Below are 15,079 nucleotides of genomic sequence, written 5' to 3' on the forward strand. Positions count from 1 at the left end.
TGCAAATGATCTGACACTCAGCACATACAGTTTTACCTGAGATCTGGTCATGGGATTCAAGAAAATTAAGCAGGCTGTTTCCCACCTCCCCTGCAGTGTGCTGGTTACACGTGTCTGCCATTAATTCTCACACTGAGCTCTACAGGCAGATCCTACACACACGGGGAATAAATTTCCTTTGTGCTCTGCTCCATTGTAGTTTACTCCAATGGCAGAAAGCACAGTTCTAACCATGTGTTCTTGTAAAAATGAGCCTCAGAAGGAGAAAGTGGGGAGAGAGTTGCTTATACATGTGTCAGTATATAATGCAATCCGCAGTGTGAGCCACGTTTTTCTGGATATTTCAGCATACACTGATAATGACACATGAGTAGTCTAAGCTATTTTCAGAACTGACAGTTTTCCTTTTCACTCCAACAATTGATTCTTCAATACACTAGAGTATGCAAAGTGCTTCAATAAACTTTTAATTGGGAGTAGGAATAACAGTGAAACTAAGGGAAAACTTTAGGCAAAACAAAAGCTGACCTCAGCTCATACCTGTTTTGTGGGCTTGTTGTTAACTTTTAAAAAGAAGCTGAACAGCTTGGCATTTTTTGGTTTCTGGCAAGGCTTTTCAGAAGTCCTTTTTAGGAGTCATGAAACAGCCTACGAAAGACTGGGTTTATGATGTTCTTGACCCAGGAAAGATCCAGCAGAAATCTGCTCTGATGGGAGCCATGGGCTAAAGCTGTCTGGATATATTTTGATCTAAGCTCTTAGGTATTTCTCTAAAACAAAATATTCAAAATTTTTGAGATTTTTCAGAAAATCTTCTGATCCTTACAACAGAAAACAGATTACAAACAAAACTCTCCAGATAAATGTGAGATGGATTTTGCTCTAATGGCTCTTTCATACTCTTTGCCTGAAGTTTACTGATTGACACCAAGAATGCAAATATGCCAGGGACAGGGTCTCTACTTTTTCTTAAGCTGTCAAAATCAATTAAGGATCTGAGACATGGTGGTGTATTTCCGAGGAACTTAATTTCTTTCTATTACCCTCCTGACAAAAATAACCAATCTCTTTGGAGCTTGCAAAGTAAGGTACATCCCACAGAGCTAATGTTGTGTGCACTACTTGTTGAAAGGTATGTTTTACAAAAGCTGCATTCTGGATGCACTCCCAATATCATTACTATTGTTTAATTTCAGCTGCAGTTCGGCATCTGTTTAAGATAGTTTCAAAGATAATAATTTCACCAGACAGATACAAAATACAAAACTGAAATTACGTTGCTCAATTATTTTGTTTACTAGTGGTGTTAAACTGCTGTTTTTGTCTGAATCATGCAGAAGAGCTGTGATTTTTTTACCTTTAAGCTCCTCTGAAAATACAGCTGTTTAGCATCAGTACCTATTTCTTTCCAGATTACGTTGTATGAATGAGTTTGATAGGAGTCACCATGGTGAGGAAAGGATAATGGAATTTCAGGTAAGAGTTCTCCATAATGAATTCATTCCTTACAGCATGTTAACACCCACCCATGGAATTAGGGACCTTTGTAACACAATGCAACAATTTACTAGACATCACAAAACACCAATTATAGAATTGGACTGAAACGAGCTGCCAAATCCTCTGTCCCTGATAAAAGAAGGATAGGTACAGTCATGCCAGCACATTTTAACTCCTTCCTAAAAATTCACTTGGGTCCATTGTGAACATCCTCAGTGATACAGTAGATTGACTGCAGTGCTATGTGTATGACATGAAAGTAAAATAAAATAAAAATGAATAGGTCATGAACAGCAGTGAATATGAACTCAATTTGGATCATATTTATTTAAATAATTACAGCAGATTTTTAACTTTGAGAGTCTCCTGATTTATGCAAGGGAAAATGAAAGAGACTTGGCTTCTACATTGTGTATTTAGCTTGATAAAAGGAAGCCAGTCTGCATGGAAGAAGTGTGCAATTGAAGTTCCTCAGCTGATATTTTATAAAAGCACAATTAAATGTCAGTACTTTACAAAGAACTCCTAAATCCTAAGACTGAATCTCGTCTGTTTTTACTGGTAGCAGAGTACCGAACTGTAAGCAGAACTGAACAGGATCTGACTTTCCATCACAGACAGTTAATAATTAAATCAAACATTATATTCAACAATAGAACATATGCATCAGCTTCTTTCAAATTGCATTTCCTTCCTGTTAGATCCATTAGTGTAAACCAGACTGCCTTTAGAAAACCCCTTATTGCTGCTGTCTTTCAGCACAGTTCCTGAAATGGATAATGTGGTGCATATTATGGGCAATTACACAGAACTCCCTAGTGACAGGGTTTTAGAGTTTCAGAATAAAACAGCTGGAACTACAGGGCTGTAAACTAATCGGAAAAAGAGACAATAGTAACACATTTAATGCACATTGTTAGAACATGGACAAAGACTAGATGAGAAATACTACATATCACTGTACCTACTGTATTGCATAGTTGTATTCACTGCAAAATCCTGTTTAACTCTTGAAAGACAAGACAGTCAAAAGCCCAAGATTTTGTCATGGACAAATGCATGCACAGCTCTATAACCTGAGCTAATTGGAAACATTAGGGGAAGAAGCCTTGATCCAGAGCCCTGTTTTTCTCTTGATGTCAGTGTAGTTTGAATCAAATCCAGAACTCTATTCAAAAATGATAATTTATTAATGAATGCATAATGAATATATACCCACATATGCTAAAAAAAATATGTCTCCATCCCTCTTTTACTGTTTCAATATACTGAGAATTTAGCATTTGCGTTGGAAAAATTGCATTTGCTCTTGGACATATCTTAGATATTGCCACAGTGTATAGTGTTTGATCCTCCATCAGTTTAAATTGATGGCAAAGCTCCCATTAATTTTAGTAATACAGCAGCGAATTTTTAGAATAGCACATGCATCATTTAAAAGCACAATGACCATGATTACATGTGTAATCACAGTAATTGTGCACACAATTACTGGTTGGGTATCTAACTGCCTTTCAAAAATCAGTTGCTCTACTTGCGAGTATACTCACAGCAGTCGCTTGTGCAAATGCAGTGCAGCCCAGAGCATCCCCACCTCTGTGCTTGCCCCTGAAATACTACAGGGGAGGGCTTGTCTGTGGAGTAGGGATGCAGGATAGAGAAGTATATGTTTACATTGCAGTGGTTTGAACAGTAAATAAGAAAGGAAGAGAAATGGCTGCAGTGTCTCTTTGGGAAAGTAAAAATGTGAAATTACTTCAACTAATTTTTCAAAAGGACAGAGACTGATTTGCACCAGCTCCTGTCTTGTGAGCCTCCTTATCAGCAGTGTCCAGCAGGCATGGGCACATTAATGTTTTGTAATGGTATGGCAAAATGATCAAATAATATATCAAATAACAGCACCATACTAGAATAAAACAAAAAAAATTAAAACCAAATAAACAACATTGAGTCAAATTTTGCAGCTAAAAAAATTCAGAAAACAAAGTTTAAACATAGTGCAGCAAGTTTCTTAGAATTCAGAACCCAAGAATCAACTGCTGTGGTTCTCTGTAGTTTAAAAGGTGACTCCTTTCTCTCAGAAGGTTGATTCCTATAGCTGCAGATGTATAGAAAAGCACATCCTCCCTAGATAGGAATAAGACTTCCAGAGCCATCCTTTTCTCAGTAAAATAGTAGCTGGAGAAAGTTTTACACAAACCATTTTACCCAGTTTTCCCCCACAGTCCTGGCTTCCCTCCTCCCCTGGGGCATGGCGAGTGTGCTTTGCTTTCCTGCTAACAGCTTTATGACCCCACAGTGGAGGGGAGGGATGGAGGAGCTGGGCAGGCTGGGCCTGTGCTTCTCCTGAGGGAAGGCTGGGACATGAGTCCCCATGAGCAAAAGCAGGTGTCAGAAGGCACTCTCCTCCTGGGGAGGAATGGGCCCAGTTCCAGGGCATGGGCACACCGGAGTTGTGTTAGAATGAGAAGTAGCACAGCCTCTCCAGGAGCTCCCTTGCTGTGCAGTGACAGCCAAGAGCGCTCGCCCCAAGGGACAGGATCCCACATGAGAACAGGCCCCCAGCAGCCCTGAGCCTATGGGAAAAGCAACTGTCTTTCCAGATGGAAGAATCAAAAATTGGTAATTAATGAAAAATGAACTTTTTCTGAGGCTGCCAGTGGCTGGAGGAGGGCAGCTGGACCAGAAGGCCTTCAGCAGACTACACATTGTATGTTTAGCAAGGAGGAAACCTTGTAAAATGTGCCCGGCAGATGTAATGGTTACAAATCACATGTGCTGTATAAATAAGCTCTGAATATCAAATGTTGCAATGTTTGACAATATCTGGGTTTCAACTTCCCTTGTTTTAGAGGTGGAAATTTTGAGTCTCATCCCCATATGAGGGATTTTAGTCCCATCAGAGTTTGGGAAGTTTGGTTCTGGGCTCTGGGACTAGACAAATGTACCGTCTCTATCAGGAAGAAGAGGGAACGGGGATCAGATCCTTGAAAAATGTTTCCTCTGCTACTGGAAAGCTTCAGTACCTTTCCCTTCAACAGCATCAGCTTGTAGCCTGGACTCAGGGCCAGGGAGCACTGCACTGCATGCATGGCTGTGCTCCCTGGCTTCTCAGAGCCCATGGCCGCAGTGATGAGACATGTTTTCAGAATAGCTTTATGTAAGTTAATCCAGATGGCATGTCTTGTTGCCTCTGCACAAATAGCTGCTAAATAGTTTTTTTAAAACTATATTGAAGCACATGATTCCCTTCTTGATTCTCTACAACCATCCTGCTGATCATTGTAGCAGACTCTGTTCTTCATTTCATTACCATAAACGTGAAGTAACCTCATTGACATCCAATCAGAAGGAATTTCAGCTCTCTGCATTGCCTTGGGTCTGCAGTCTTGTACACAGGAGCTGTTGATGTAGACTAAATTCAGTACAGAGCATTAAACACTGTGACTTTTGTAATTAACATCAGAGAGCTATATGAAACCTTGAAGCTAGGAAATCCCGTAAGTCCTGTAGAAAATGTTTCTTTATACAGATCTAAAGTGTTATTCAAAGGAATTCACCCTAAAAGATGGAGAATTGCTGAGACAGGAAGAACATAAGGCTCTAAGACTGTATATTGGAGAAAAGTTCCCTCAGAAGTATGCATTTAGTCACCTTTGGTGACACATGCTGCCTTGGCTGCCACCTCTGCAAGTGTGGCCTCACTTTCACTGTTATTGCAACATGTGTCAAACGAAATGAAAACAGAGATTTGGGAAAGGATATAATTAACCTACTTATAAACATTAACCTTAAATATCTTGCTAATTATCTCACTAATTTAATCACTGCAGATCTCAAACTTGTTTGTTAAATATTTAATTCTGCAAATTGTTTTTGCTACAGAAGTGTGGGGAGCTTTCTGTGAATGTAAGTTACTTTGTAAAACTCTGTAAAACCATTGTTATGTTCACACTTCATTGAACAAATCCTGCTGTCAACAAGACTTTTAATGGAAATCACAAGAAACTGTGCCCTGAGGCAAAGAGATATAGTGCCCTCTTATTTTAAAATCTAATGAACACATTGTGTTGAGTGTAGACCAGGGTAAATTTCTTCTTGCACATCTTCATGTTTGATTCCATGGGAGTCTAGAAAAGCTCTGGGTTTCCTTGTCCCTTTGGTTGCAGTGAAGCAATACAGTTATTTCTTACCTATTCACTTCTTTGTTACTTGAGTACTTTGTTACTTGAGTAACTCAGCAAAATTATATCCTTGATTTTCAGCCCTTTTTATCAAATCATTATCTTGTGCTACAAGGAACCTAAAAGGTGTTTAGGTGCTTCCACATCTAACACATCTAATTCTGCCACCCAAAGTGCCTCTAATTATTCCTGAGAGGAATGCTTTTGAATTTGATAGTGTTTGTTGAGAAGTTGAAAGGTCTGTGTTTGTTCCCTCCTCCCTGATGGGAAGGGGGCTGTGCTTGTGCTGCCTCCTGCAAACACCCATGGCACAGCCAAGCACTGCAAGGCAGGGCCATGGGACACCTCCCAGTGCTGAGGCTGGGAGAGGAAACAGGTGGGCTGTGGGTGCTGGGGAACATCCTGGATGGAGTGGATGGCTAAGCCAGGACACACTCTGGAGGCTGGAAGCACCCAAATCCTCTGTCCCATGAGAAGGTGGGAGCCCTTAGCTGTGCAGTGCCTCCCCTCAGACAGGAGCTTCAGCCAGCCCCATGTTTCAGGCTGTACTGCTATGGCAGATCTTTGTCTGTGTTATTTTCTCCGTTTTTGTTATATTTGTCTTCTTAATTGAGGAAGAAAGTGAAAGATTTGGACTCATATTGTGTTTCTGCACTGTAATTCTTACTATGAGAAGAAGGTGCAAAGGTATGCTAAATCCAGCTCACAGCAGACCTGTGACAAGAGCCATTTGATTAGTTAGGTCTCCATATAAAAACCTATTTGGGATTATATTGCTACCTTATCATATATTATTTAGAATTTCATCCTGATTGTCTGTGGTTATTTATTACACACTTAGGTACTGGTTAGTTCAATAAAAAACAAATTTCTGTGAATTTAGTTAAATAAAGCTCTGTTTGTTCTTGTTAGTTATATGAAGTCTCATTCTTTCTATGCATTATCTCAATTTCTGGGCATTTTTCCCCTTCATTTACTCCAAAAATTACTTCAATACTAATGAATACTGAAAGACAGCCAAGACAGGGTGAACTTTTGGACAATTTATGCAGACACGACACATGATAATAGATTTACTATAAACATGTCAGGCACAAAAGACTTGACTGCTTTTTAAATACAGTGATACTAGAAGAGATTTATGGATATTTTCAACTGTTCATTAAAGAGAAAAATATTTTGAAACTATAGGCTCTATCCTTTTATCCATTTTTGCCTTCCAGGCTGAGTTGCAAACCTTTGATGTTTTCTTCACCAAAAAATAGTTATGAATTTATTTCTTCCAAGTACTTTCATTTTTGTGTCAATTTACAGTTTTTATTACATTCCTGGCAGTCCAAATTATGGTGTTTGGAGAGCACCTAGAGTCCACAGCTCTGAGTTTTCTGAAAATAAGGACCAAGTTCACTTAATGATGCTTTCTGGCTACTGTCTTTTTTCTTCTCCTTTAGTAATAAAAGGTTAGTAAAATCTTTGAATACTTTAACTGCCTGTTACACCAACCAAGCAATTAAAGGTTATTCTATTCTAAATGACTGGAAGCCACTTGAATTGATAAAAGTTAACATGAAATAGCTAGTACCTGTTGGATCAGGTTAATAAAAAGCAAAGTCTTAGACATGAAAATCATGTATAAATATGGTTCCTGTAGTTGACCCAGGTATCAATTCTTAGAGCCAGACAGGCATATATTTAACTGTTTATTGTCAGAGTCTGCTTCTGTGCCCTTACAAATCAATAGTAAGCCTTGCTTTCAACTTCAGTGCAAGTGATTTTGTTGGCAGTCAATGATTTTGCAAGATCAGTTCAAGATACTGGAATGGTTTCATGGAATTATTGGATTCTTTCTTTCTAAAATAGTGTTAAACCCATAAGTAGGAATTTAAGGAATTTAAATGTGAAAATATATGCTCTTCCACTGCTTCTTAAAACCAGTGTATCTTGCCAAATCTTCTATCAAGTCAAAGCAGTGCACCAAAATGATAGCAGGAAGGATTGTGCAGTGCTCAGACATCTAATCCTGCATACTCACAGTGCTGAGCTTGCCCTCATTTTTTGAATAGATGGAGAAAGATGGAGAAAGATGGAGAAAGCAGATTTGGGTGGAAAATAACAGTTTTCATTGCAACTTTAGAAGAATATTGACAATTTTGTAACAGAATGATTTGAGCATTCTGAGACCCTTCAAAGGAGGGCAGGAATCTTAATAAAGGCTCCAATTTGGAAAAACAGATAGCTGAAAGTAGCATTTTACTAATTCTTATTCAAAGTGCATTTCCAGCTTTTGAAAATTAATTTAAGAGCCACAAACCAGCACACATTTATGAATAATATAATGCTGTTGGAGATAATGCAAATGTCTTTATACATAACATAGTATAACTTAAATCATTATTTTTAATGCCTTTTTTTTTTTTTCTATATGAACAGGTCTGTGCTGGTCTGCATTAATTAAATGTAGGTAGGTTTGTAAGGCCAGATGATCATTACTTCTGTGTCCCTGATTTAAATCTGCAGTAAAACATTTCTCCATTTAGTTTGGTGCTTTTGTGTCATATTTCATACACTAGTTGTCTCTTAATTAAATCCATGATGGCCCACCAACACAGACTATTAAAATAACTATACTTTGCACTTGACATATTTATGAGACAGATTCATAAGAGTATAGACTGCTACTTGAACTACTCACTGAGAAATGCTAATAAGATTATGATGAAGGTAAGATTAGAACATTCGTCTCCTTTTCACTTCTCTCTTCTTTATAGGAATTTATTTTTATAACTGCAATTCACTATTTCTATTCCAGGCTCTTTGATGTTGTTGTATATACCAACAGTTCTTTCTGTGTCAATTTATTGTGGCAATGAAGAGTGGGAAACTGCTAATTCATATCACACCAGCAAAGTGCATAACTGTTGTGCTCCTTGAAGTATGAATGTTTGCAGACGTCTGTAAACCTTTGCACGGGACTGACATGTTCAAGATAATACCTTTGAAATTGGGTGATGAAAAATATGGATGATGGTGAAGTGCCACGTTGTTTTGCTTTATTGCCTTACTCCTTCAACCCTCCTGCTGGCCAGAGGAGTCTGCTCCTGGAGGAGGGAGGAGACAGTGGCATTGTACCTGTGACCCCTCAGTGCCCGTTTTTGTGACCCCTCAGTGCCTGTTTCTGTACCTGTGACCCCTCAGTGCCTGTACCTGTGACCCCTCAGTGCCTGTTTCTGTACCTGTGACCCCTCAGTGCCTGTACCTGTGACCCCTCAGTGCCTGTTTCTGTACCTGTGACCCCTCAGTGCCTGTACCTGTGACCCCTCAGTGCCTGTTTCTGTACCTGTGACCCCTCAGTGCCTGTTTCTGTACCTGTGACCCCTCAGTGCCTATTTCTGTGTCAGGCAGGCTGTGCCCTTGCCCATCCCACAGCCATGACAGATGCATTGGAGTGTCCTGAGTTGTGCAGCTGCTCTGGGTAGCTTGACTGTCACTGCAGTGTTGGAAATGGCCTGGGTGCATGGCCTCAGTGGGTAAGGAAAACAGAAAAGCAAGCAAATCCACAAGTCATGTAATTTGAAAGGCTGTTAGACATATGCTGTCTAACATCATTCTTTGATCATTCACCTGTATAAATATCTTGGTATTGCCTTCTTAGCATTATTTACTGACAGACTTGTTGATATAATCTCTTCATTAATTTTCTTAGTAATTTGGATGTGGAATGTTCAAGGAACTTTTTTTGGATAAAAATATTGCTAGAAGTGAAAGAGCTGCTAAATGAAAATCACCAAGGATTTCTATCATTTTTCAGGACTGCGGTGTTCACATCTTAGGGACCTTTCCTCTCTCTCTATTTTTTTTCCCATTCACATTCTTTCATGGAAGAGCTTCTGCTCATCATTGTGTCAGGGTCCAGGTGTAGGAACAAAAGGAAAGGGCTCTAAATACATGCAGCTTGAAAGGAATGCATTTTACAAGTGGGGTCTATCAAAAGCCATGTCTACACGATGATCAGATGTTCTGGAGGACAAATACATTGCTGTGCTTCATCCTGGTATTCTCTGTGAACACAACAAAAGCATCAAATGCTGGGATTTCATTTAGAAATAAATACAATATTAGAAAATAAGAATAATAAAGTTATATTAAATATTTCATCCTCTACAGAAATAAACCAGCTACAGTTCAGGGAGTTTCACTAAACACATTAAGTCTAATAAAATCGCCTACACGTACTCCTGACACTAGTAGTAATTAAAATAACTTGTTTCAAAAAACTGGTCCTATACATGAATACTTATTGGCAATTATTTCTAAGTTCTCCAAACCAAAGATAAAGTAATTTGATTCACACACAATGTTCTTGTAAACGTGGTTCATACTGGGTTTTATATGCAGCTTAGGACTGTTAATTGCCATTTTGAGCCTCACAGTAAAATAGAGTTCAATATGTCGCTTTTTCTGAAGTATTGAGAAATGTTTGAGAAATGCTTGTCTTAGTCTAATCAACTGTGAATAATTTATTTCTGAGTCCTACTTTTCAGTATAAATGGATCTGACTTTTCTCAGAGCTTCTCAAGTCTAATCAACTTGTTACATTCATTTAATTAAGGAAATCTGTAATGAACTGTGAAGTCTATGTACCAACAGGCTTTTTTGTTGTGCAAAATGGCATATTTTCATTGTGAATGTGATTGTGGTTGTTTTTACTGACAGGTAGCCTCTACTAAAGAGAACAATATTTTTCTACACACATGGGTCAATATGAATAGCATATAAACTGTTTTCTGAACTGCTTGACTCATGGTGGATCCACTACCCAGCTTCCCAAATTCACACAGCATAGCTTTCAGGCAATTCTCATTTCATGAAGGGTTATGAGTACATAAGTGTTCTTCCATGCCCCAAAGGGGAGGAAGCTATAATAGAGGTATAACATACAAGAGTGGGGATCAGATACTGACTTTTTAGTCACTGTTAGCCTGAGAAAGATCATTGCACTAGAAGATTAAAGCACTGTCCCAACCTTATGGTCAAGATCTGCATGCCACAGAATCACCCACAAAGGGGTGACCTAAGGTGCTGATTCAACGTCTTGCCTGTGTTTCCCAATCTTACATAATTTGTTCTCATTTCTCTGAGAAATCAGCATTCTAGGAAAGGAATAGCTGGTACAATGAAGGGCTTTTACATCATAGATGCATTTTTTATTTTTTATTTTTTTAAATCTATATTTATTTGTTAATAAATGTTGTGAAGTCCATCATTCTCCTCATATTTATGTGATATGAGGAATATTTTTATTAGAAATATAGAGAGATGCTGTGGAGATTGACATACTATTTTTTTCTCCTTATCCTCAGACAAACTCTTCAGACTCAGAGAAAATGTCCTTAACCCTGGTCTAAAATACTGCCCAGTGCTTATGGGTTATAAAATGAAAATCATCAAAACTGTCCTTGACAGGATGTTTCTTTCCATTAGTTGATTAAAATGGTTTATTTTTGCCTACAGCATCATTACTTTAAATATAATTTTTAACAAAGAGCAGATGTGGCCATGTCTTGCACTGTTTCTCTTTGTGTGGTTTCTGATACAGAAGTGAATCACTACCTTGGCAGATCCTCCTGTGGAGAGAGAAAGGTGAGTGGCTCAGCAAAGGGCTGGGGTGTCAGGTTGGGGGGTTGTGCTGCAGAAAGCTGGAGACAAAACATGAAAACCTGCAAGCAGCAAATGCTCAGAGTAGAAAAACCCCCAAGAATCTGGAATTATCTGCTGTTGCTGTATGTTTGCTCTAACAAAGTAAGAAGTGAGTTTTGGCATTTTTTCAGACTGACAACTCTTAATGTTTCAGATAGAGCATGGAAGTGAAGAGTAGCTGATCTTAAAACATTAAACAAGGTTGCACCCCCATGAACTCTCATCTATCTACTGCTGTTAAAAAGAGAACTGAAAAAGTCCAAGTCTTTGAGATGTATGTTAAAGTTCTTTGTGTCTTGTCCCATCCATGTTTGATGGGGGAGCTGAAATCTCAATACAAATCCTATTTCCAAATCTAAATTCTAAATTGCAAGAATAGTTATACAAAGGGTACCTTTCCATTCCCTAGCACTGTTTCTCTAAGGCATGTTGTCATCAGATGATAATAGGGTTTTTCACTAGCAAATCTCAAATTATTGGCTATGAGACCTTATATTCAATAAATATTTATTTGGGAATCACGGGTTAATTAATTCCCATTGTTTCTGTTTTAATTCTATACATGCTTATACTATACAATTAGAAAAGAACACAGACAGCCACGAGTGAATGTTTCTCATACAAAATGTTTCTATTACCCTTTACTTTTAAAACCATTAATAGATTATTAGGAGATATAAACATTGGAGACCATGGATCATATTTGCCTGTTAATGAAATCCATGAATTATACATTATTTGCTATGGAGAGTACTAGAAACAATATTCCTCCTTTCTAATAGCTATAAAAGCTGGAGGTTTCCTGGAGCACACATCACATCCCTTCTGCAATATCTTCTAACAGAAAGAAAGAAATCCAGCTTTTCAAAGCAATCTCTCACTAAATGAAATAGATTTGTTTGTGTTGCTTTGCAACAAAAAAGTGTGACAGTTCATTTTAAACAAAATAGTTTTAATAATGTCATTACTAATATCTATTTAGTCATCTCTCTGAAAAATGGTGTTTTAATAGGAATGTTTCATTTTAATAAATGGCAGAAGAGGCAAGCTGCCCTGAGTCAGCAGGAAGTGGATATACACCAGAGAACAGGCTGATTGTGTTAGATTCATCCAGAACATTGAACAGCACACAGACAGTCCAAGAAAAAGCAACTGGCTGTATTCAAATGATTAGTCTTACTGCTATGCAGTAGCACAGATTCACACATTCTTCTATTATTCCTTGACCTTCTGCCAAAAACTCCCACTTCAAGTAATAATTAGAATTAGTGTTTCCAGTGCATGCTTCCATCTTCCTAACAAACAGTAATGAAATGTGGCTTTTACAAAATATGCAGTTAATTAAACTTTTTTTTTTGAACATTGTTTGATTAATACAGTTCCCCTGTGCTAGCCCCTCATTATGCCTGACTACCTGGGACTGGTGAATTGAAAGAAAAGCACTATCAATAAGATGAGTGAAATTTCAGAATTTTGCGCTTTAAAATTGCTTGTGCTTTTAAATTTATTTTTTTTGTTTATGTCTTGGAATAAACTGAGAAGACAGTCTTTATTTGTAATCCTGTTTTTTTAAGTCGAGGACAGTATCTGTATTATATAAGAACTCTACAAATACCTTCAGCATGAATTTGAGGAACACATATATCAAGTGCTACAAGATAATAAGTGGATTTCTAGGCAAGCTTTTTGAAAAGGTGGCTCAGCACAGTATTGCTTAATAACACTATGCAAATAGATATTCTGATTTAATTTTCTAAAATATTATTTCATGCTTTTTTACTGTCTGCCTTAATTATCCAAATGCTGAACAAGTATAGTCTTTTGATTGATGAGAGTTCCACCCCTTTACCCACACCCCTGCAGATATGAGGCTGCACAGTTTAGTACCATAAATCACTGTGATTGTATAACTTAACTACTGTATGATCAGAGATCACATGCAGTGGTGGCCTGGATATGCATTCATCCTTCGTTATGAATGTTTTAGGACTAAATTTATTCTGGATGTTTGGAGAAATTTCAGTTTCCTCACTTAAGAAAGCAATGCATTTTAAATAAGCAATTCTTGCAACAACTGGAAATAATCACAAAAGTCTTCTATTTGCAATCTTCGTTAATGTGAATTATTTCATCACTTTAGGAGGAATCTTTTCAGAGGAAAACAACAATTAAACCCCTCCCCCCCCAGGCTCTGACAGCTAAGGATCTATGGATCAGCCATTTTAGTAATTAACCACAATTCCTCTGATTTGTGAATTTCCAGATGATGAGGCAGGAAGCAAGTTACATCTTGGAGAAATTGCCCTCGGGAGAGAGGAAAAACTATTGCGAGGTTGACAGCGCAACCTTGTACCGGCACTGTTTCCCTTCCCCAGTGGTTCAAGGAGTTCCAAGCACCCTCCTGTAAATCATCAGCTCACATCTATTTATTATCTTCCAGCCCAGTGCACAACACTATCTGTTACACACGGATACCAGCAATATTGCAAGGTGGACTCAAGGGATAAAAGACAGCAAACCCTGCACACCTCCTATGCCTGAGTCACACCCACTATAAAGCCAGGCTCTGTTCATAAAGCACATGCTGTTGTCAGAAATGAAATAATATGAACTGTTGTGGTTCAGAGCTGAGTTTTTTTAGTGTTTCTCCAACATGCTTGATCTTATCATCTTGGTATCTTTGTGTTATTATACAGAGACAAAATTTATCTGCATAGTAATGGACAAAGTGTCTGTGAAAATATTACCATTCATTCAATGATTGTTGTTATATTTGGAGTAGGCACCAGCCTCACTCTGTGATGCTTGTCCTGGAATATCAATAAATAAATCATAAAAGCCAATGCTTCAAATATTGAAAAATTCACACTTCAAACTGTGTTTTGAACTATACTGAGAGCAATGCCTCAGATTGTCCTTTTGCTTTATATGAACAGAGGAAATTCAAAGTAGGAGGAAGTCTCTCCCGGGATTTGGCATAGGGGAGTGCCACAAACCATCAGCCTTCCTGTCTCTGCTGTGCCAACGAAGCCTCTCCTGGGATGTACCACGAGAAGCAGACAGTGTGTCTGGGGAGTTAATGTGCCTTCAGATGAAATTATCTCCTGCAGAATCCATCTTGCCCGTTGTTTGAGTGCATGCAAAGGAACCAGGCAGTGGTGAGGAGCCAGGCCATTGCAGGGCAGGTGAAAGCTCAGAGAAAAGTAGAAGCCTCTTCCTACGACTCTGTTAAGTGAAGTTCCTTGCACTGCAGACTTACACTGCTAGTGAAAATGGGACATCACGCCTCTTTCTCCTTCTGTCTGGAGCCCAAATTTGGTAAGAACAAACTCACTGAAGTCCCCACTCTGTTGCCCATTTCACTCCTCACTAGTAGTAGATACCTAAATTATATGGTGTGATTGACAGCACTAAAAGGAGAAATGAGGGCAAATGTCCTTCTGAAGAGTACACTCTAGTTCAAGCACGAGTGTTTGGGCTGATGCCCAAGTTGCGGAATGACTTTCCGTGGTTTGCATTGTGCGGGGGACCAGTAGGCAATTCTAATGGTTCTTTTTTCTTTTGCTTTAAAAGCACTGAAATTAGCTGAAAGCTAGAAGTAGGAATGGTATTTTGTAGTAGTTGTGAATGCAAAGCTAGATGAGCACTGGAAGACACTCAGGTACATCTATTCAAAGGCCAGAAGAAAAAGCACT

At 38.5% G+C, this 15,079-nt stretch overlaps 1 long non-coding RNA gene across 1 annotated transcript; it reads left to right on the top strand.

Moving 5' to 3' along the window:
• The first annotated feature begins 3,811 nt into the window (after positions 1 to 3,811).
• On the top strand, positions 3,812 to 9,961 carry LOC147651633 (uncharacterized). Its single transcript, XR_015273748.1, has 2 exons — positions 3,812 to 8,841; positions 8,987 to 9,961. It is a non-coding gene; the product is annotated as an uncharacterized LOC147651633 (long non-coding RNA).
• Positions 9,962 to 15,079: the final 5,118 nt, after the last annotated feature.

Source organism: Cyanistes caeruleus, chromosome 9 (genome assembly GCF_971803275.1).
Source record: "Cyanistes caeruleus chromosome 9, bCyaCae1.hap1.1, whole genome shotgun sequence".
Taxonomy (NCBI): Eukaryota; Metazoa; Chordata; class Aves; order Passeriformes; family Paridae; genus Cyanistes; species Cyanistes caeruleus.